Source organism: Tamandua tetradactyla, chromosome 5 (genome assembly GCF_023851605.1).
Source record: "Tamandua tetradactyla isolate mTamTet1 chromosome 5, mTamTet1.pri, whole genome shotgun sequence".
Classification (NCBI taxonomy): domain Eukaryota; kingdom Metazoa; phylum Chordata; class Mammalia; order Pilosa; family Myrmecophagidae; genus Tamandua; species Tamandua tetradactyla.
The window spans coordinates 169,632,872-169,657,692 of record NC_135331.1 but is presented as its reverse complement, the minus strand read 5'-3'; the positions used below and the strand labels follow the sequence as shown (position 1 = coordinate 169,657,692).

The window sequence follows — 24,821 nt, the reverse complement described above, 5'->3', positions numbered from 1 at the left end:
TGAGAGGTCTCAGGTAAGTGAGTTCTCAAGGAAATGTGTAGGAGGTCATGGTAGAAAGGGAATATCAATGTCAAAAAACAAAAATTAAATATTATTACGAGCAAAAGTTTAAAGATGCTTTAAAGTTTAGTTTAATGTCACAAGCAAAGAGACCCAATGCAAGTTATTCAGAGAAACCACAAAGAATTTGAGAACTGTCAGTGAAGAAGGTAAATTGGCAGCTGTGTGAGGTGGTTCAGAGCAGGAAGCTTTTCTATAGATATTCAGATATGAATAGATGAGATCCTAGATTAGGGAGTGACTGAGGAAAATAAAAAGAGAGATTAGAGACATTCCATGGGTGAATGCCTGATGGCCAATAAGTGAAGAAAGTTGGAAAAAGCCTCCAATTATGAGCCTGAGAGTTAGTTCAGAAAAATAGTATTCACAGTATGAGGTAGCTTGCCCCAACTGCTCTGTCCAAACAGATAGATAAAAGAGTGATTAACCAGGCCAGTGGTTCTCAAATGCAGTCCCCAGACCAGTGTAGTCAGCATTCCCCGGGATTTTTTTAGACATGCACATTTTCAGGCCCCACCCTGCAGTGGCAAATCAGAAATACCGGGAATGGGGCCCAGCCATGCTGTTTTATAAACTCTCCAGGTGATTCTGATGCACACTGAAGTTTGAACTGAGCCAAGTCAGCCAGATTGCTTTCCTTTCAAGATTTTGAACTGGGATGTATGAAAAAAATTAGTCTGTTGATTGTGGGGGAGAGAAGCTGAAAGTTGGTTATAGAGAGAGTATGAGTAAACTGGAATTATGAGTAAGCAGAAGCTATGACTAAACGAGGTAGTTGGCTGGTAGTCATAGAGATAGAGAGGAATAGTGACACCCTCTTGGGTGACTGTTGCATTCCTGCTGCAGGCAAGAAGGACAAGATAACCAGGATTCACACATAGGTGTGTGTGGAATTTGTCCAATTACATGCTCATTCTCCATTCCAAATGAAGTCCAACCACATTGCTCTTCTTAGGTGTCTGTGATAGTCTTATCCCCTTTATTGTCAAGTGCACCCTTACAATAGATAGAAATCCCATTACTTAAGATGAGTGAATCTGTGTTCCAAAAATATAAAAACCTGATATACCTCCAAAATAGATGGAACAAAAGTCTTCTGATTATGATGTTCTTTTTCTAATTTTCTTCATAGTTTTCATATTGATCTTCAAATAATAACAATCATGCTATTCAGGTAGAGTTGTAAACCTAAAGATTACATCAGCTTGGTGAGGCAGCTGCCTTGCCTGGCTTTTTCAATAGCTGCTATGTGACGTTACACAGGACCCTGCATCGTCTGATCTCTTACCTCACCTGGTAAGAGAGGGGTTGAATCAGAAAAAATAATCTGTAAATTCCTTTCTATTCCTGACATTGCCTTCACCACTTTATTTTGCTTGTGGCATTTCCCTTTAATCTATTAATAAAATATTCATTTTCAAATAGGTCTTTTAGAATTAACTATTTGTTATCAATGTGTTTTGAGAAAGGATGTGAACGTTCTATGAACAAAACTATTGTACTCAGTGTTAAAAATGTTTTAACTTGCATGACAGTTCGGTTTGTAGTAGAGCCTGCCATACCTTATCAAACCAAGCACTCTTCCTTTTCACCCCCAAACTCACCCACTCACCCCTCTTGTTCTAACCAAGCCAATCTGTTGAAATGCTCTACATCCTGCCTTTTTTTTTTTTTTTAACTTCCTTCTCTTTTTTTGCCTCTATTACTTCCCTTGCTCAGGAAATTTGTCCTAACTAGCCCACTCTAATTTTACATTCATTAAACCTACATTTCTTTTTTTTTTTCTATTAAAAAAAATTTTTTTTATTAATTAAAAAAAAAAACTAACACAACATTTAGAAATCATTCCATTCTACGTATGCAATCAGTAATTCTTAATATCATCACATAGATGTGTGATCATCATTTCTTAGTACATTTGCATCGATTTAGGAAAAGAACTGCAAAACAACATAAAAAGATATAGAATGATAATATAGAGAAAAAATAAAAATAATAATAAAAATAAAAAATATATAAAAAAGAAAAGACAAAAAATACAAACAAGCAAACAAAAAACTATAGCTCAGATGCAGCTTCATTCAGTGTTTTAACATAATTACATTACAATTAGATAGTATTAATTAAAAAAAATTACAAGAAACAAACATTCCCAACACATACACTCAGCAATTCACAATATCATCACATAGTTGCATATTCATCATCATGATCATTTCTTAGAACATTTGCATCAATTCAGAAAAAGAAATAAAAAGACAACAGAAAAATATAACAAACAGAAAAAAAAAGATTTTACAGCCCATACCCCTTACTGATCCCTTTCATTGATCACTAGCATTTCAAACTAAATCTATTTTAACATTTGTTCCCCCTATTATTTATTTTTATTCCATATGTTCCTCTCATCTGTTGACAAGGTAGATAAAAGGAGCATCAGACACAAGGTTTTCACAATCACACAGTCATATTGTGAAAGCTATTTCATTATACAATCATCATCAAGAAACATGGCTACTGGAACACAGCTCTACATTTTCAGGCAGTTCCCTCCAGCCTCCACGTTACATCTTGGATAACAAGGTGATACCTACTTAATGCATAAGAATAACCTCCAGGATAACCTCTCGACTCTGTTTGGAATCTCTCAGCCATTGACACTTTGTTTCATTTCACTCTTCCCCCTTTTGGTCCAGAACGTTTTCTCAATCCCTTATGCTGGGTCTCAGCTCATTCTAGAGTTTTTCTCAATCCCTTGATGCTGAATCTCAGCTCATTCTGGGATTTCTGTCCCACGCTGCTAGGAAGATCCACACCCCTGGTAGTCATGTCCCACGTAGACAGGGGGAAAACCTACATTTCTTAATATTTGTCAGGCGCTTCCTCCACTTTTCCTATGAATTTCCATTTGCAACTTCATATCATATTGTTCATATTCTGTTTGGTATTTGTTAGTTTGTGTGCTTATATTTTCTCTGTGCGTCTGATTTTAGGTGCCTTGCATTAAATTTGTTGGCTTCTTTTACAGTATTGTGTGTACATTAAAGTTATTAAATGAATAATAGTTATTTAATGAATGAATAAATAAATGGGAAACTGGTTTTACTCAGAGGAATTTGAGGGAAATACTTAACTAGTATCTAATTTCAAGCCCAAGCAGCTTTGAGGTTTACAATGTAGATGATCGAATTGAGTGCCCAGTTTCTGCACTGTACACTCCCACCTAAGTATTTTTGGTAGGAATTACCCATTTTTGACCCTTACCCATTCACTGTTTACATTATTTCTTCTCAATAGAAGTGAGTTGATCCAATGACTGACACATGGCAAGGATTCAGTAAATGCTTGTGAATTATTAAAACTATTTAATGCACATTATGTTTAGTGCAATAATTAAACATTGTAATAATTGTAGAAGTTCCATGAGGAGGGCAGGATTCAAAAGGATTTGAATCTGTTTTAGTGTCTATCATTGTTGGGCATATAGAGGATGTTTAATAACTATAGTACTTTAATGAATGAAGCCTAAGAAGGGTTTGGCAGGAATGGAGAATACATAGACTTTAGAATATACTGTAATTTCGAGTTTAGAGTAGGTACTAAATGAATGTTTCCTGAATGAATAAGTAAATGGCAAAGAGAGATACTTTTTCTTTCCCTTGGGAGAAAGAATCCTCTTAACCCTTAACTCAGTATTTCTCAGTGTGGTACTGTAATAGAATCACTTGGAATTCTTGTTAAAAATATAGATTCTTCAGGCCTACTGGAATCAGGATCTTGATGGTGTTTGGGGGGAGGGGAGTAAGGAGCAGAAATACACATTTTTAACAAGTGCCTCGAGTGACACTGATGCTCTCCTAAATTTGAGCACCATCGTCCTAAGTACTTTGGAGGACTAGTGACTCATGGAAGGTACAGCTCAGTAAGAGCATGGACCCTGGAGTCAGACATCCTGAGTTCATGAAACTCCACCGTTTACCAAATTGATGTCCCTGGGCAAGTCATTTAACCTCCCTGTGTTTCAGTTTTCTCATCTGTAAAATGAGAAGAACAGTGTACATACCTCATAGAATTATTGTGAGGATTAAATGAGTCAATATATGTAAGGTACTTAGAACAAAGACACTGTATCCATACTAGCTGCATGTTTGCTATTATTAAAATTATTAGTGTCCACTTTCAACAAAGTACAGTGCATTTCTGCAAAAAGTTTGTCTTATTATAGAAAACCCAACCCAGATATGTGTCCTTTCTTCCTTTTAGAGAAGTAGACACTTGATACCTTATGACCATGTAAAGCTTCCCAAAGAAAGCTGAGCTCACCACACGCTGATGAGCCAGAGGATCAGTACTCAATCTTTTGTACTCAAGCTTCCCAAACCCAGTTCCCACAATTAAAATCACATAAAAAGGGCAGGGATTCAAATGAGTCTTACGTGTTTTCTCACTTACCGGAAAGTGTCTGGGTAGCTGCAGCGGCTAACAAAGCACAAAGCCCATCGTGGCAACAAGCCTATGGCCAAGTCATCTCCTGCCCCGAATCTCTGTAGAGAGCGTGTCCACTCCAGGGCTGCTCCTGTCCCACTCCCATCTCTAGGAGGTTTGCTACTCTCTGACAGGTAAAAATATTCCCAAGACTAAACCAAAGAGTTTATAACTCTCCAGCCCCCACATCTTGGAAGGCAAGAAGAGCTTTGGCAACTGATCAGTCAAGGATGGATCCTTGAGAGCAGGTGTGTCCTGAGAAGTTTAGAAACTGTTTTTCTACAATGGGCTCCTTGTCGGTGTATGTTTCCAGTGTGGACAGGATTAATGGAATCTCTTACAGTTAGGCTTTCCTCTTATCATGTGACTTGTGGAGAGTTACTTAAGATTAGAATTTCTACTTCCCTTTTTGTAACTAGGAACTTACAATAGGATGTTAGTGCTAGAAGGAACTTCTTAGACAATTTAATATAACTCCCTACATTTTATAACGAGGCTAGATTCAGAGAGGTTGAGGGACTTGCTCAATGTCAAAGAGCTTGGAAATGGCTGGTTCAGGAGTAAAACTTGCTATTAATAGAGGGCTAAAATTGGGAGATTACTGAAGTTTTTGCTTGAAAGGCAAAAAAATGTAAATGCATCGGTATTTTACTTTTTTTGGTATTATTTCTGACAGTCTAGCTAATGAATAAAAACACAAGGAATTATTTTCCAGCATTTCATCTCATGAAAGTTCACAGAAGGGGGTGGTGCAGCCTGAGGAGGCAGAGTGGACACGGCATTCTGGGTCCTGGCCTTGGCCCCAGACCCCACGGTGACGCCCACCAGCTGCTGGGGCTCCTGGCCGCTCTCCTGGCCAAGGCCATCCACTCAGGTACTGTGCTTCTGCCAACGGGTCACCTCGGGGGCCAGGATGGGCCTCACCTTCGCGGCCAAGTCGGCTTCCTGGACATCCACTTGCGATTGCAGGACTTGATAAGAAAGGAATTTATAAAGGAGACCGAGAATCCGCTGGGCAATACACACTTGCTGCTCGCATGGCTGGAACACAGTAGTTTTCTTTTACCAATAGAATGTCCACCAGGATGCCAAAGATGGTGGTGCTCACCAGTGATGTTGGGGAGGCCCCAAAAGCACAAGGCATCGAAAACGAAGCTCACCAGAACAAGCTCGAAGAAATGACTAATGTGCTAGCAGTGGCGATGTAGCTGTGAAGCATGGACAGGGGCACATGGAAGTCAGGGAGGGAAAACAAAGAGCGATCAGTAGCCACCCAAACAGCAAGCAGAGTGGTCCTTTGGACAGTCTTTGAAATTCTTGTTCTAGTTCCCATGACATTGGGGCAAATCGATGATCCGAAGAAATTTTTTTGAAGACAGGAGGGTTGTTTGAAAGCCTTTTTCCCATGTTTCAGATTACTGAACATCTTGGTCATAACAATGTCACTAGTTTCTATGTTTTCATTTTCTGAACTGTACATTCGCAACTTATGTTTCTTTGTTATTAATAGGTATAAGGGGGAAAACACCTTTTTAGGAAAGTTATAATGAAAATTTGACATTTGAGTGGCATTCATTCTTATTTGAATTCTGCCTCCATTCTACCAGGTCCTTCTAAGAATTCAAACAGTGTAAATGAAATACAGGAGCATAGTCCTTTTATGACTTTTTTTTCTTTTGTTTTCATGATAAAATGCAGTTTGTTCAAGAAACCAGCACAAAGGCTGATTAGTACTTCACTAAAATGACTTCATTCTTTGGATCCTCCTCCTGCAGTTCATGTCATTATAACTTAATTTTGTTGAGTTCTTATGAGAAACAACAATCTGCACCTTGACATTTTCTGCTCAGCTTAATGGCACAGCTCTCTGATTTTTGTCATATGCTATCATGTCTGGGTACGTTTATACATTAAAGATAAGACTTGCCCCCAAACACCTCCACCCCACTAAATTTTTATATTGAACCTTAAGACTCACTCACCTCCACTTAAATTGATGACACAAGTGGTGAGTAATCAATTTTTTGTTTCTGTCTAACCTCATATGAAGTTTCTTTTAAAGCCAATTCTCTGGGTCTTTCAGCAAATGGTAGCTCTTTCTTTGCTGGAATGTCCACCTTCTCTGCTCTTGGCACATAGGAAGTGTATATTCCATAACTGGAAAAATCTGGATTTCTAATGCCAAATGGTTAAAGCCTCTTGGATGTAATTGCAATGATATATTATTTTATTTTTAATCAGTGGCATTTTGGGCCACTATTTAATTAGCTCACCAAACATCAGTGTCAGTACTAGAGTTTTGTTTTTGTTTCTCTTGGGTCTTTCATTTTTATACATGTGAATTTTGTATAAAAGGAAATGACTTCCTATCTCTGATGATGTGTTTAAAATTAAAGGGGCATCTTGTTTGGTTGTTGTGACTGACCTGTATTAGTTACTTCCTCATTTGGGGAGGATCTTTGAAAGGGGAAAACTATAAGTAATGAGTCTTATATAATTAATTTAAATTTGTTGCACACAGTTATGTTCAGCTAAACAGTTTTTTAAAAAACTTGGGTGGAATACTTGCAACAGTTTTTTGATAAGGTGACTTTTTCACCTTAAGATAACTGTTGCATGCCAGTTATTTTGTGTGTATGTGAAAATACTACAAAACTGAATTAAAAGATGTAAATTTAAGATTAGTTGGGTATCTAATGTGCCCCAGGTTCAGTAAATAAACAATTCTTTAGAAAAAAAGTTTAATAGAAGCTTTACTATCAAACAAAAGACACAGAATTAGGAAAGTTTCCCTATATATATCGTTTTCATAATAAATTAGGATCAGAATAATTTTAACTGATGTTTTAATGGATCTTGATTTTTTTTTCTGGATTTTTAAATTTAATTTTTATTGATACAGCAACGTACATACATTCTTAACATACAAGCATTCCATACATGGTGTATAATCAATGGCTCACAACGTCATCACATAGTTGTATATTCATCACCGTGATCATTTTTTAGAACATTTGCATCATCACTCCGGAAGAAGAAATAAAAAGAAAAAGGAAAAAACTCATACATATCATACCCGATCTTGAGTCTTTAAAAAAAAATTATTCCATTATGGTATATGAATTATATATCAATTTTAAAAATGATTCCAATTTTCCATTTTTAGTCAATAATATATTTCACTTTCATGAACTTAATTCTACTTAAAGATTTTTTATATAATTTCAGACAAATAAAATGTTGCAAAAATAATACAAAGAATCCCCAGATACTCTTCTTTATATTATAGTATTATATATTTATATTTATATACTTATATAGAAAGACACATATATTTAATATTTATTTATACATTTCTTTTATTTCTCTCTCTCTCTCTCTCTTTTTTTTTTCCCCTGAGCCATCTTAGAGTCAGTTGCAGACATTATGCCCTTCTAACCTTAATTCTTAACTTGGAGAATAGACCACACCCAGTTAACTATAGAGTAATCTAGTATCGGTCTTTTCAGCAACACCTACTCAGGCAGATAATAAATTGTAGCATCTTCTGACATGAACAGTGGTAGATAAAATCTGGCTGTGGCAACAATTAATATAGTCTTTTAGCTCAACATATATTTACAAAAGAATATGTTGGTGCTCTAGTAGATGGAAGAATAAAACGTGTCCAGATTTTCCTCATTTGAGAGATGCTGAGTTCAACAAAGATGTCTTTTTTTTGGTCCATTTTTCCCTTATATACGGAAGCATTTTCTCTCAGAGTGAGAAGAGACTTTGAAATAAGATGGCATTTGCTTATAGAAGAAGGATCAAAGCATCAAATCAGAGATCTAAAATGACCAGTTCTGAACTCTCTAAGGATTCAGTTTTGTCTTCAGTAGTTTTGTGTTTCCTTGTTAGCTCTTTCTGTTTTTGTTAAAGTAGGAATGAAGTTAGAGAATGTCCAAAGGTTCTTGAACCTAACAGAAGTTTCTGTTTCTTGCTCCTAGTGCATTGCCTTCCAATGACGTTTAACATTGATGAACATCTATTCAGTCCAGTGGATGTTTGCAGTAGTAAGAAAACCTTTTACCTGTCACTTTGAAAGCATTCTATCCAGGTGTCCATGTGAGTTCTGATCCTCCTGACATCAATAGCCATAGGTTTTTGTGAGATCATATTAAGTCTACAGTGGATAATTCACACAGATGCCTTCATATCAAACTGCCATAAGAGCTCTGAGTAGAAGAAGGCAAAGGGTCAATAATACTACCTAGCATTTATATAAGCATAATGGATTTCCAGTGCTTTTTTTTTCATGGATACAGCACTACTGTGTTGGAAGTTAGTTTCATCACTGTATAGATCAGCATAATATAATGAAAGTTAACAAAATGGCCTCCTGTCAGCAGGAGAATTTTATGGCAGCAATTAAACCCTTTTTCCTAGTTCTAATGATAAATTTTTGGTACATGCCTATTTCTTATATTTAAGGGGACAAATCTGTGACACATGTCTATAAACTTAGCTATAACTTTAAATGGGAAACTGACTTCCTACCAGATGAATGGAACATAACTTCCTGTTTGGATAACTTCTGATGTATTACTGTGAGATTACTGAAATCTTCCTGGTGCCAATGTTGCTTTGGTTGACGAAGGTCTGGAAAAAATTACTTTATATTGTGAGCACAAATAAAATGTACTTTATTTTTGTTGAGCTGATAGTCAAAAGACTAGTGGTAAAATTAAAAAAAAAAATCCCAACTGAATTTATTGTCTACTGTAGGATTGTAGTGGCAGTTAATATTTATCAAGCACCCCAGGTGCATGATACTCTTTTATGTACTCATGAATGTGGAAATAAACAAATGAGCTGATGACACAATTTGATTAAATTGCACTATGATTTATGAGGCTTGGATTTTCCCACAAAGATAATATTTCTTTTCATGCTTTGGGTGATGCAGGATAGCAGCTACTTAAGGATGAGAGCATCCAACACTAAATAAAAATTTTCCAGTGTATAAAAAAATGAACTTGCATAAATGGTTGTTGTTGGCTTTTCCTCTTATTTTTGTCTCACCTCATTCCTTGTTTAAAATGACATCTTTACTATGAGCAATGAACAGCCCTAAGTATCATCTTAGTTGGATTTTCTCATGTGCCAGTTTTTAGTTTGTACCTATATTCTCAGATGTTAATACACACAGCTGCTCTTTGTTCTGTTTTGCTGTAAGGAGGGAGAATTGCTTGCTTCATTGCCACAGAGCTCCTATAGTGACCACATAATTTTTCTAATGAGAGCAAGAGATGGAATTCACTCCATTAAAATGGGAGTCAAAATGGGCATCACCAGTGACTTTTCATAAGCCACTGATAATTTTAGACACGCTTTAAAAGAAGGAAAAATATTTTACTCATATTATACTAAGTTAATTGGGTCTATTTATCTTTCATGAAACTTCTTGCATATGTCCGTCTGCCTACTCTCTGATAAGCACTTTGAGCATAAGGGACTCTGTCTTATTTTTGTGTCCTTTGTGTCAAGCATAATATAGTACATGTTGTAGGAGTTTGGTATTTATTTGATGAATTGGAACAAAATCCAGTTTTCAGATAAAAACTCAGTATATAGGTCCTTCGGGGAATGGTGAGAGTGGGGAGAAATTCAACTTCCCCAAGTTCAATTCTTGATATTCTCACAAGCAGTGTGGACAACCAAAGCTATAGGCTGAGCCCCCAGTCTTGGGGTTTGTTCACATGAAACTTAACCCCACAAAGGATTGGTCAAGTCTACTTAAAATTCAGGCCTAAGAGTCACCCCCAAGAGAGCCTCTTTTGTTGCTCAGATGTGGCCTCTCTCTCCAGCCAACATGACGAGCAGTCTCACCACCCTCCCCCTCTCTGCATGGGACATGACTCCTAGGGGTGTGGACCTTCCTGGCAACTGTGGGTCAAGGATCCTGGAATGAGCTGAGACTCAGCATCAAAGGACTGAGAAAAACCCTAGAATGAGCTGAGAATTAACATCAAGGGATTGAGAGAAACTTCTCGACCAAAAGGGGGAAGAGTAAAATGAGACCAAGTGTCAATGGCTGAGAGATTCCAAACAGAGTCGAGAGGTTATCCTGGAGGTTATTCTTACACATTAAGTAGATATCACCTTGTTGTTCAAAATGTAGTGGAGAGGCTGGAGGGAATTGCCTGTAAATGTAGTGCTGTGTTCCAGTAGCCATGTTTCTTGATGATGATTGAACAATGAGACTCTGTGAATGTGAAAACCTTATGCCTGATGCTCCTTTAGGCTACTATATCAACAGAAGAGTAGAACATATGGAATAAAAATAAATAATAGGGGGAACAAATGTTAAAATAAATTCAGTTTGAAATAGTGGTAAATGAAAGCGAGGGGTAAGGGGTATGGTACGTATAGTTTTTTTTTCTCTATTATCATTTTATTTCTTTTTCTGTTGTCCTTTTATTTCTTTTTCTAAATCGATGCAAATGTACTAAGAAATGATGAATATGCAACTATGTGATGATATTAAGAATTACTGATTATATATGTAGAATGGAATGATATCTAAATGTTTTGTTTGTTAATTTTTTTAATTAATAAAAAAAGTTAAAAAAAACAAAAACAAAAAACAAGAAAAAAACCCCTCAGTATATAGGGGCAAAGAAGGATTGACTTGGGGGAAAAAGCAACTTCAGTTTTACTAAATTTCTTAACACTAAAACCTCATATAACTGTACAATACAAAGATGAACCCTAAAGTAAACTATGGACTATGGTTAAGAAAATAATTATAATAATATTGTTTCTTCTGACAGGCACAACACTACTGCAAAAAGTTAATAATAGGGAAAATTGTGTGTGAGGCTGGTATATGGGAATCGTATACTTAACACATGATTTGTCTTTAAATCTATAACTTCTCTAATAAAGAAACATGAGAAAAAACCTCTATTCAGAAGTGTATTACCAAATCTAAATGGGTCTCACTTAAAGTTATAGCTTGGGAAAAAAGATAATATATACTAATATATATACTAATAAAAATAATTTTAAGTTCCTTACGTATAATTATGTTGAATAGTGTTCGCATTCTCTTGAGAGAAATAACAAAAGTTGTTTTTTACCTGGCATGAAAAGGTAGTATCGCACTACTAATGGAGATGTGGAGGTGGCTATAGAAATTTCTTTGAACATTGATTATATGAGTGCTAACTGACACACATCTCCTCCAGGACTATTCATGAAATAAGAAGTTAAAGAAATTTCTAACATAAAAGATGTGGTAATTAGATTTGGTTGTCAACTTGGCCAGGTGAAGGCACCTAGTTCTGTTGCTGTGGCCATGAGCCAATGGTATGTGAGCCTCATCTGTTGCTGATTTACATCTGTAGTCGGCTAGGAGGCATGCCTGCTGCAATGAATGATGTTTGACTTAACTTGCTGGTGCTTAAATGAGAAAGCTCAACGTAGCACAGCCCAAGCAGCTCAGCATACCTCATCTCAGCACTTGCAGCTCAGCCCAGGCCTTTGGAGCTGCAGAATGAAAATCACCCTGGGGAAAGTTCCTGGAACTCAGAGGCCTGGAGAGAAGGCCAGCAGAGACCACCCTCTACCTTCCCACGTAAGAAAGAACCCCAGTTGAAAGTTAGCTGTCTTTCCTCTGAAGAATTAATGAAATAAATCCCCTTTTATTAAAAGCCAATCCATCTCTGGTGTGTTGCATTCCAGTAGCTAGCAAACTAGAACACAAGACAAATTGTGATATAAAACTTAAATATGTGTCTCTCTTACAAAGGAAATGTACAAAAGAGAAAGCCTCATGATCTTAAGTTCTCATTCGCCTCATTTAGAAAATGAAAAAACTGGATTGGCTAAGGCTAATACTGAGGTTCTTTTCACACAGCTTGCTTCGTTGTTCCTCAGAAACAAAAGGTCTCCTGGCTGAGACAGGAACTGACAAACACCTGTTACAATGAGAGTTATGATAAGGATGAAAAAATAGTTTATAACATCATCATTCAATGAGGCAAATCAGTGAGCCTTAAGCAGCACTGGACCAGGTACTCTGTTATTCACTTGGCGTCACCACAATGATGACATTTTTGCCATAATTTGCCATTAAAGGGATTTGCTGTGTTCCAGAGATAGACAACACAACAGTGCAGTGGTCAGGAAATCTTTGTCCCAGCTTTGCGGTTCCAACTCTATGAGCTTCCTTCACTCACAAGTTATTGCTTAGCTACTTACCTGTTGATATTCTCTATGTCTTGGAGGGCAGGAATCATACCCTGTTCATGTCTACATCACATTCTAGCTTGCATAGTTTTCTGCAGACAGTAAGTACTCAGTAAATGTAATTTGAATGGTTTTCTTTGCCTATAAAATAATGGTAAAATCTAGTTTTCAAATGGCATTTCGCATTAAGGAATATACTATTCATACAGTATCCTCCATTTAAATTATTTGCTTTTCCTTATGTGTATTAAACATTTGACCCCTTCTTCGGGGGTCAGATTAAGTTCATCCTTTTTTTACGAAGCACTAATTGGTTATTACAGCTCTTACTGATGGCTTCCTCTTATTTTTTGTGCCACTCAGGTGGCTTAGCACATTGTGTGGGGTTTATATCACCACATTAGATTTTCAGTTCATCACGGGAAATAAGCATTCAGTATCTCCTTGTATCCTATAAGAATGGTGCCTTCATGAAAAAGGTGCTAAATAAATATGTCATAATGATCTTTTTTTTTTAAAGAAAAGGGAATTTATTAAGTTTCAAGGTTATAGTTCTAAGGCTGTGAAAATGTCCAAATTAAGGCAAGGTTATAAAACTGTCCAAACTAAGGCATCAGAGAAAGATACCTTCGTTCAAGAAGACATGACTTTCAGGGTTTCTCCCTCTGCTGGAAAGGCACATAGTGACGACTGCTAGCTTTTTCTCCAGGCTTCTTCAAAGTCTTCTGTCATGGTCAGGTTCATGTGTCAACTTGGCCAAATCATGGTACCTGTTTGTCTGGTTGGGCAAGTGCTGGCCTATCTGTTGCAATGAGGACATTTCATACAATTAAGTAATGAGCACGTCAGCTGCATCCACAGCTGATTCCATTCGTAATCAGTCAAGGGGAGTGTCTTCTGCAATGAGTGATGCTCAGTCTAATCACTGGAAGCCTTTTAAGGAGGATTCAGAAGAGACAGGCTCTCTTCCTGCTTTGGCTGGTGAGCCTCTCCTGTGGAGTTCGTCCAGACCCTCCATCGGAATCGTCAGCCTGCCCTGCGAATTTTGGACTCTGCATTCCCATGTCATGTGAGACACTTTTATGGGTTTTATATTTGTGAGTGTTCCCTGTTGATTCTATTTCTCTTGAGAACACTAACTAATACATCTTGGTACCAGGAGTGGTTCTTAAGAAACAGAAACTTAAAAATGGGTTTTTATGAATGGTTTTCTACTCTGACTGGACCCATAGGCACTAAGGACTCTAATTCCCATAATCAGAATGACACTCCCAATCCATGGAGTGAGTTGGCAGAAGAAATAGTCAAAATATCACCATTCGATTCTCCTAATGCTTCGCTTATATGGAGCCAGGTTCTGGGGGATAATGTTTTTGACACCTTTACAGAGTTTTGTGGAAATAAGAGGTATAGAGATGTTGGCTGGTTATTGTTAGATACACTGGCTACATTAAAGAGTTAAAGTGATGGGCTTAAGGCTTCAAATGAGAAGCTTAAGTGCTCTCTGACAGATGTAGAAGTTTCTATGAGTGTCCTGAAGGAAAATCTTATTTCCTGTAGCCGTAGACTTGAGATCTCTGAAAATCAGACTCAGAATCTTATTATTAGAGTAGCAACTTTACAACATAAACTGAAATCTCAGTGTTGCATGGTGTCTACCATTAAAGTGACAGCATTGATTGGAAAGGAGTGGGACCCTGAAAAATGGGATGGTGACATATGGATTGATAATGATGTCAGGGGTGAGGTTGAAACCCTAGGTCATGCTGAGTCTTCTCTAGATAACCCTCTAATAGTTTGCCCTGAGAACATAACCACCCCACCTCCAGCCTGCCTTCAGGAGTTGGCCACCCAACCTCCTCCTGAAGGGATTAGCCCTAGAGTGATTAATCCCGTTTCACCAGTTGAAACTGCAAATGAATGCCCTGAAGCAAATGGCTTGGAAGATATTTCTAATTTTTTTCATGACCCAGAAACCACCCATCATTTCTTCCAGACCTATAACTAAAGTCCCAACAGGCCCCTAAAGGTGAGGTACCAAGTATCACACATGAGGAGGTACGTTATACTACAAAAGAACTGTGTGAGTTTTCCAATTTATATAGATAGAAATCAGGGGAATATGTGTGGCAATGGATTTTAAGGGTGTGGGATAATGGTGGGAGGAATATAAGGCTGGATCAAGCTGAATTTATTGATATGGGCCCACTAAGCAGAGATTCTGCATTCAATGTTATAGCTCGAGGGGTTAGAAAGGTATTAATAGTTTGTTTGGATGGTTGGTTGAAACATGGATCAAAAGGTGGCCAACATTACCTGAGGTTGAAATGCCAGAACTTCCCTGGTATAATGTAGATGAGAGGATCCAGAGGCTTAGAGAGATTGGAAGGTTAGAGTGGATTTACCATGCAAAGCCTGGTATTACACCCCAAGAATGTCCGAAGGATGCACCTTTTACCAGAACAGTGAGAAATAAATTTGTGAGACTAGCACCATCATCCCTGAAGAGCTCTGTAGTTGCACTTCTCTGTAGCTCAGATATTACTGTAGGAACTGCTGTCACTGAGCTGGAATCCTTAAACACAATGGGGATGATGGGATCCTGAGTTGGCAGAAGCCAGGTGGCAGCACTTAATCACCAAAGACAGGGTGAACGTGGCTATTATAATAGACAGCAAACTCAAAGCAGGAGTCAAAATTATATGACTCGCAGAGATTTGTGGCATTGGCTAGTAAATCATGGGATAACTAGAAGTACAACAGATAGGCAGTCTACTAAATTCTTGTTTGAGCTGTATAAACAAAAGAGTTCTAGGTCAAGTGAATAGAAGTCTAACCTGAATTACAAAAACACAGAGTCATGACCCCTTAATCAATTTCCAGACTTGAGGCAGTTTATAGACCCAGAGCCCTTTGAATGAAGGGAAGGCCATGTTTGGGGGAGAACCCTGTTACACTGCTACAAATTTATACTGTTAATCTTCCTCCAAGCCTTCCCCAAGGAGACCGACGGCCTTTTACCAGGGTAACTGTGCACTGGGGAAAAGGAAATGATCAGATATTTGGGAGATTATTAGACACTGGTTCAGAAGTGACATTAATTCCAGGAGACACAAAACATCACTCTGGTCCACCAGTCAGAGTGGGGGCTTATGGAGGCCAGGTGACCAATGGAGTTTTAGCTCAGGTCCATCTCACAGTGGGCCCAGTGGGCCCATGGACCCATTCTGTAGTTATTTCCCCAGTTCCAGTATATGTCTATATTATAATTGGTTTAGACATACTGAGTAACTGACAGAATCCCCACATTGGCTCTCTAACTCGTGTAGTGAGGGCTATTATGGTGGGAAGGGCCAAATGGATGCCACTAGAATGGCCCCTACCTAGCAAAATAGTAAATCAGAAGCAATACTGGATTCCTGGAGGAATTGTGGAGATTACTGCCACTCTTAAGGATTTGAAGGGTACAGGGGTGGTGATTCCCACCACATCCCCATTCAGCTCTCCTATTTGGCCTGTGCAGAAAACAAATGGGTCTTGGAGGATGACAGTGGATTATTGTAAGCTCAACCAGGTGGTAACTCCAATTGCAGCTTCTGTTCCAGATGTGGTATCATTGCTTGAGCAAATGAATACATCCCCTGGTAACTGGTATGCAGCAATTGATCTGGCAAATGCTTTTTTCTTAATAGCTGTTAGTAAGGACCACCAGAAACATTTTGCTTTCAGCTGACAAGGCCAGCAATATACTTTTACTGTCCAAAGGTATATCAACTCTCCAGCCCTATGTCATAATCTTGTCTGCAGGGACCTTGATCATTTCTCCCTCCCACAAGACATCACACTGGTCCATTATATTGATGATATCATGTTGATTTGACCTAATGTGCAAGAAGTAGCAACTACTCTAGACTTACTAGTAAGGCATTTGCGTGTCAGAGGATGAGAGATAAATCCAACAAAAATACATAGGCCTTCTACCTCAGTGAAATTTCTAGGTGTCCAGTGGTGTGAGACATGTCGAGATATCTCTCCTAAGGTGAAGGATAAGTTGCTGCATCTGGCCCCTCCTATGACCAAAAAAAGAGGCACAATGCCTAGTTGGTCTCTTTGGATTTGGGCAACAATATGTTCCTCATTTGGGTGTGCTACTCTGGCCCATTTATCAAGTGACCAGAAAAGCTGCTAATTTTGTGTGGGGACCTGAACAAGAGGAGGCTCTGTGACAGGTCCAGGCTGCTGTACCAGCTGCTTTGCCACTTGGACCGTATGATCCGGCAGATCCAATGGTGCTGGAAGTGTTATTGGCAAATAGAGATGCTGTCTGGAGCCTTTGGCAGGCCCCAATAGGAGAAACACAATGCAGACCCTTAGGATTTTGGAGAAAAGCCTTACCATCTGCTGCAGATAACTACTATCCTTTTGAGAAACAGCTTTTGGCCTGCTACTGAACCTTAGTAGAGACTGAATGCTTAACCATGGGCCACCAAGTTACCATGAGACCTGAGTTGCCTATTACGAGGGTGTTATCTGACCCACCAAGCCATAAAGTTGGGCATGTGCAACAGCACTCTATTGTAAAATGGAAGTGGTATATCTGAGATAGGGCCAGAGCAGGTTGAAGGCATAAGTAAGTTACATGAAGAAGAGGCCCAAATGCCCATGGTCTCCACTCCTGCCACATTACCTTCTCTTTCCCAGATCAGAGCTATGGCCTCTTGGGGGAGTTCCTTACAGTGAATTGGTTGAGGAAGAGAAAACTCAGGCCTGGCTTGCAGATGGTTCAGCACGATATCCAGGTACCATCCGAAAGTGGACAGGTGCAGCACTACAACCCCTTTCTGGGGTGTCTTTGAAGGACAGTGGTGGGAGGAAATCCTCCCAGTGGGCAGAACTTCGAGCAGTACACCTGGTTGTTTGTTTTGCTTGGAAGGAAAACTGACCAGAGGTGCATTTGTATACTGAATCATGGGCTGTTGCTAATGGCTTGGCTGGATGGTCAGGGTCTTGGAAAGACCATAATTGGAAAATTGGTGACAAAGAGGTCTGGAGAAGATATATGTGGATAGACCTTTCTGAGTGGGCTAAAAACATGAACATATTTGTGTTCCATGTGAATGTGTACCAGAGGGTGACTTCAGCAGAGGAAGGTTTTGATAATCAAATGGATAAGATGACCCATTCTGTGGATACCAGTCAGCCTCCTTCCCCAGCAACTCCTGTCACTGCCCAATAAGGTCATGAACAAAGTGGTCATGGTGGTAGGAATGGAGGTTATGCATGGGCTCAGCAACATGGATTTCCACTCACCAATGCTGACTTGGCTACATCCACTGCTGAGTGCCCAATCTGCCAGCAGCAGAGACCCACACTCAGACCCTAATATGGCACCATTACCCGAGGTGACCAGCCGGCTACTTGGTGGCAGGTTGCTTACATTGGACCACTCCCTTCATGGAAGGGGCAGCAATTTGTTCTAACTGGAATAGACACATACTCTGGATATGGGTTTGCTTTCCCTGCATGCAATGCTTCTGCCAAAACTACCATCCGTGGGTTTACAGAATGCCTTATCCATTGTCATGGTATTCCACATAGCATTGCTTCTGATCAAGGAACACACTTCACAGCAAATGAAGTGTGGGAATGGGCACATGCTCATGGAATTCTCTGGTCTTACCATGTTCCCCATCATCCAGAAGCAGCAGGATTGATTGAATGGTTGAATGGCCTTTTGAAAACTCAATTACAGTGCCACCTAGGTGGCAATACCTTGAAAGGCTGGGGTAGTGTTCTCCAGGAAGCTGTATATGCTCTGAATCAGCGTCCACTGTCCCTGCAACCCTGAGCTCTGCAGGTCTACAGGTTTTAGTTCCAAAAGGGGGAATGCTTCCACCAGGAGAAACAACAATGATCCCATTGAACTGGAATCTAAGACTGCTACCTGGTCACTTTGGGCTACTCATGCCCCGGATCAACAAGCCAAGAAGGGGATTGCATTATTGTCTAGGGTGATTGACCCTGACTATCAGGGGGAAATAGGACTGCAACTACACAATGGAGGTAAAGAAGAGTTTTCTTGGAATATAGGAGATCCTCTAGGGCATCTTTTAGTACTACCATGCCCTGTGATTAAAATCAGTGGAAAACTGCAACAGCCCAATTCAAGCAGGTCTACCAATGGGTCCGAAACTTCAGGAATGAAGGTTTGTATCACCCCACCAGGCAAAGAACCATGGCCAGCTGAAGTGCTTACTGAGGGTAAAGGGAACATGGAATGGGTAGTGGAAGAAGGTAGTGATAAATAAACCATGTGATCAGTTACAGAAATGAGGACTGTGATGCTGTTTTGTTCCTGTTATACTATTTAAGTTGTAAAATATCAAGTTTAAGAATGAATATTACCCAAGGACTTGCATCCTATTCTGGAGAGAGTTAATGTGTTTCCAGTTATATGCAGGACAGTTGAGTATCGTTAGGTGAAAGAAAAAAATGTGCATTTTAATGTTTTTTATTTAGAAATTAGGTATGGTTTAAGGTGATATATATAGCTGCCAAGTTGACAAGGGGTGGACTGTCATGGTCAGGTTCATGTTTCAACTTGGCCAAATCATGGTACCTGTTTGTCTGATTGGGCAAGTGCTGGCCTGTCTGTTGCAATGAGGACATTTCATAGAATTAAATCATGATTACGTCAGCTGCATCCACAGCTGATTCCATTTGTAATCAGTCAAGGGGAGTGTCTTCTGCAATGAGGGATGCTCAATCTAATCACTGGAAGCCTTTTAAGGAGGATTCAGAAGGGACAGGCTCTCTTCCTGCTTTGGCTGGTGAGCCTCTCCTGTGGCGTTTGTCCAGACCCTGACGCTTGATGTTGTCTCATTTTGCTCTTCCCTCATTTGGTCGAGAAGATTTTCTCAATCCCTTAATGACAAGTTCCAGCTCATTCTAGGATTTCTGTCCCATGTTGCCAGAAAGGTCCACACCCCTGGGAGTCATGTCCTACGTAGAGAGGGGGAGGGCAGTGAGTTTCTTACTGTGTCGGCCGAGAGAGAGAGAGAGGGGCTACATCTGAGCAACAGAAGAGGTTCTCTTGGGGTTGACTCTTAGGCCTAATTTTAAGTAGGCTTAGCCTATCCTTTGCGGGATTAAGTTTCATATGAACAAACCCCAAGATTGGAGGCTTGGTCTATTGCTTTGGCTGTCCCCACTGCCTGTGAGACTATCAAGAATTCTCCACTTGGGGAAGTTGAATTTTCCCCCTTTCTCACCATTCCCCCTAGGGAACTGTGCAAATACTTCCCTATTCACTGTTCAAATTGCTCTGGGATTTATCTGGGCATCACTCAGGACAAACGTACAAAATTTCATGCCCTACGCAAGTTTCCAAGTACTATGGTGTTCAATTAAGCTTTCCACATAAGTTATATTAGGAAAGGCACTAGTCAAAATATAAATTTTGTACCAAATAAACATTTTTTGCTTGTCTCACACAGTTAAATTTTAAAATATTAATTACCATCTATTTTCCACACCCTGCATTATTGACATTCCTTTGTTCTTCCTCATGCAGAAACATTTTTAAATTTGCACATTAAGTCACTATCATTATATACTCTAGGCATTCCTAGATTATACCATTTCAGTCTTTATTGTCTATCTTTCCTTCTGATTTCATTTGTGCCCCCAGGCATCCTCCCTCTATCATTCTCACATTCAGCCTTATTCAGTGTTCTAACATTATTGTATTACAGTTGGGTAGTATTGTGCTATCCATTTCTAAATTTTTACAATTAGTCCTGTTGCACAATCTGTATCCCTTCAGCTCTAATTACCCAATATCTACCCTATTTCTACCTCCTGATGGTCTCTGTTACCAACTGAAATTCTCCAAGTTCATTTGCTAATGTCAGTTCATATCAGTGAGACCAACCATATAATATTTCTCCTTTTGTCTCTGGCTAATCTCACTCAGCATAATGTCCTTAAGGTCCATACATGTTGCTACATGCTTCATGACTTTATTCTGTCTTACACCTGAATAATATTCCATCGTATGTATATACCACAGTTTGTTTAGCCACTCCTCTGTTGATGGACATTTTGGCTGTTTCCATCTCTTTGCAATTATAAATAATGCCGCTATAAACATTGGTGTGCAAATGTCCATTTGTGTTCTTGCCCTCATGCCCTCTGAGTAGATACCTAGCAATGGTATTGCCGGATCATATGGCAATTCTATACTTAGTTTCCTGAGGAAACGCCTCACTGCCTTCCACAGCAGTTGTACCATTTGACGTTTCCATCAACAGTGGATAAGTATGCCTCTTTCTCCACATCCTCTCCAGCACTTGTCATTTTCTGTTTTATTGATAATGGCCATTCTGGTGGGTATGAGATAATATCTCATTGTGGTTTTTATTTGGATTTCCCTAATAGCCAGGGACGTTGAGCATCTTTTCATGTCCCTTTTGGCCATTTGTATTTCCTTTTTTGAGAAGTGTCTGTTCATGTCTTTTGCCCATTTTGTAATTGGGTTGTCTGTCTTTTTGTTGTTGAGTTGAACAATCTCTTTATATATTCTGGATACTAGACCTTTCTCTGATATCTCATTTCGGAAAATTGTCTCCCAATGTGTAGGCTGTGTTTTTACTTTCTTGACAAAGATCTTTGATGCACAGAAGTGTTTAATTTTGAGGAATTCCCATTTATTTATTTATTTCTCCAATGCTTAGGCTTTGGGTGTAAGGTCTAGGAAACCGTCTCCTATTGTAAGATTGATAAGATTATTTCTCTGCATTTTCTTCTAACAGTTTTATGGTCTTAGATCTAATGTTTAGGTCTTTGATCCATTTTGGGTTAATTTTTGTATAGGGTGTGAGATGGATCCTCCTTCACTCTTTCACATGTGGATATCCAGTTCTCTAGGCACCATTTATTGAAGAGATTGTTCTGTCCCAGGTGAGTTGGTTTGACTACCTTACCAAAGATCAATTGTCCATAGATGAGAGGGTCTATATCTGAACACTCTATTCGATTCCATTGGTCAGTATATCTATCCTTATGCCAGTACTATGCTGTTTTGACCACTGTAGTATTGTAATATGCCTTGAAGTCAGGTAGTGTGAGACCTCCAACTTCATTTTTCTTTCTCAGGATATTTTTAGCTATTCGGGGCACCCTTCCCCTCCAGATAAATTTGGTTATCGGTTTTTCTATTTCTGAAAAGTAAGTTTTGGAGATTTTAATTGGTATTACATTGAATCTATAAGTCAATTTAGGTAGAACTGACATCTTAACTATATTTAGTCTTCCAATCCATGAACACCGTATGCCTTTCCATCTATTTAGGTTTTTTGTGATTTCTTTTGACAATTTCTTGTAGTTTTCTTTGTATAGGTCTTTTGTCTCTTTAGTTAAATTTATTCCTAAATATCATATTCTTTTGGTTGCAATTGTAAGTGGAATTTTTTTCTTGATTTCCCCCTCAGATTGTTCATTAATAGTGTATAGAAACACTACAGATTTTTGAGCGTTGATCTTGTGACCTGCCACTATGCTGTACTTATTTATTACCTCTAGCAGTTTTGCTGTGGATTTTTCAGGGTTTTCGACATATAGTATCATATCATCTGCAAACAGTGAGAGTTTTACTTCTTCCTTTCTGATTTTGATGCCTTGTATTTCTTTTTCTTGTCTAATTGCTCTGGCTGGAACTTCCAACACAATGTTGAATAACAGTGGTGATAGTGGACATCCTTTTCTTGTTCCTGATCTTAGGGGGAAAGTTTTCAGTTTTTCCCCATTGAGGATGATGTTAGCTGTGGGTTTTTCATCTATTCCCTTTATTATATTGAGGAAGTTGCCTTGTATTCCTATCCTTTCAAGTGTTTTCAACAAGAAAGGATGTTGAATTTTGTCAAATACCTTTTCTGCATCAATAGAGATGATCAAGTGGTTTTTCTGCTTTGATTTGTTGATATGGTGTATTACATTAATTGATTTTCTTATGTTGAAGCTTCTTTGCATACCTGGGCTGAATCCTGCTTGGTCATGGTGTATATTTAATGTGCTGCTGGATTCGATTTGCTAGAATTTTGTTGAAGATTTTTGAATGCATGTTCATTAGAGAGATTGGTCTTTAGTTTTCTTTTCTTGCAATATCTTTGTCTGGCTTTGTTATGAGGGTGATGTTAGTTTCGTAGAATGAGTCAGGTAGCTTTCCCTCCTCTTCAATTTTTTGGAAGAGTTTGAGCAGGATTGGTACTAATTCTTTCTGGAATGTTTGGTAGAATTCACATGTGAAGCCATCTGGTCCTGGACTTTTCTTTTTGGGGAGCTTCTTAATGACTGATTCAATTTCTTTACTTGTGACTGGTTTGTTGAGGGCATCTATTTCTTCTTGAGTCAATGTTGTTTGTTTATGCCTTTCTAGGAAGTTGTCCATTTCATCTACATTGTTGAGTTTATTAGCATAAAGTTGTTCATAGTATCCTGTTATTACCTCCTTTATTTCTGTGGGTTCGGTGGTTATGTCTCCTCTTCCATTTCTGATTTTATTTATTTGCATCCTCTCTCTTCTTCTTTTTGTCAACCTCACTAAGGATCCATCAATCTTATTGATTTTCTCATAGAACCAACTTCTGGGTTTGTTGATTTTCTCGATTGTTTTCATGTTCTCAATTTCATTTATTTCTGTTCTAATCTTCATTATCTCTTTCCTTTTGTTTGTTTTGGGGTTAATATCCTGTTCTTTCTCTAGTTCTTCCAAGTGGACTGTTAATTCCTCGATTTTAGGCATTTAGGAATGCCTAAAATCTCTGTTCTAGTTTGCTAGCTGCTGGAATGCAATATACCAGAAACGGAATGGCTCTTAAAAGGGGGAATTTAATGAGTTGCTAGTTTATAGTTCTAAGGCCAAGAAAATGTCCCAATTAAAAGAAGTCTATAGAAATGTCCAATTTATGGCATCCGAGGAAAGATACCTTGGTTCAAGAAGGCCGACAACGTTCAACGTTTCTCTCTCAGCTGGAGGGGCACATGGCAAACATGGTGGCATCTGCTAGCTTTCTCGTGGCTCTACCAAAAAGAGACTCTCTCCAAAACGTTTCCTCTTTTAAAGGATTCCAGCAAGCAACTCCACCTTCAGTGGGTGGAGACACACCTCCATGGAAATCATCTAATCAAAAGTTACCACCTACAATTGGATGGGTCACATCTTCATGGAAACAATCAAAATGCTCCCACCCAGCAATACTGAATGAAGATCAAAGCACATGGCTTTTCTGGGGTCCACCATAGATTCAGACCAGCACACCTTCTTAGCACTACCTTTGCTGCATCCCATAAATTTTGATATGTCATGTTTTCATCTTCATTTGCCTCGAGATATTTACTCATTTCTCTTGTTATTTCTTCCTTGACCCACTGGTTGTTTAAGAGTGTGTTGTTGATCCTCCATATATTTGTGAATTTTATGGCAATCAGCTTATTATTGATTTCCAACTTCATTCCTTTATGATCTGAGGAAATGTTTTGTATGATTTCAATCTTTTTAAATTTATTGAGACTTACTTTGTGACCCAGCATATGGTCTATCCTTGAGAATGATCCATGAGCACTTGGGAAAAAGGTGTTTCCTGCTGTTGTGGGGTGTAATGTTCTATATATGTCTGTTAAGTCTAGCTCATTTATTGTATTATTCAAATTCTCTGATTCTTTATTGATCTTCTGTCTAGATGTTCTGTCCATTGATGAGAGTGAGGAATTGAAGTCTCCAACTATTATGGTAGATGTGTCTATTTCTTTTTTCAGTGTTTGCCTTATGTATTTTGGAGCATTCTGGCTCGGTGCATAAATATTTATGATTGTTATGTCTTCTTCTTGAATTGTTCCTTTTATTGATACATAGTGTCCTTCTTTGTCTCTTTTAACTGCTTTACATTTGAAGTATAATTTGTCGGATATTAGTATAGCTACTCCTGCTCTTTTCTGATTGTTATTTGCATGGAATATCTTTTCCCAACCTTTCACTTTCAACC

The 24,821-nt window shown here is 38.7% G+C and overlaps 1 long non-coding RNA gene across 1 annotated transcript in view; it reads left to right on the top strand.

The window, feature by feature from the left end:
• LOC143682871 (uncharacterized) overlaps window positions 1-9,411 on the top strand; it is a 33,171-nt gene extending 23,760 nt beyond the window's left edge. Inside the window, exon 2 of the long non-coding RNA XR_013175339.1 lies at window positions 8,535-9,411. This is a non-coding gene — a long non-coding RNA (uncharacterized LOC143682871). The remainder of the gene's footprint in view (window positions 1-8,534) is intronic.
• The last annotated feature ends 15,410 nt before the right edge of the window (window positions 9,412-24,821 follow it).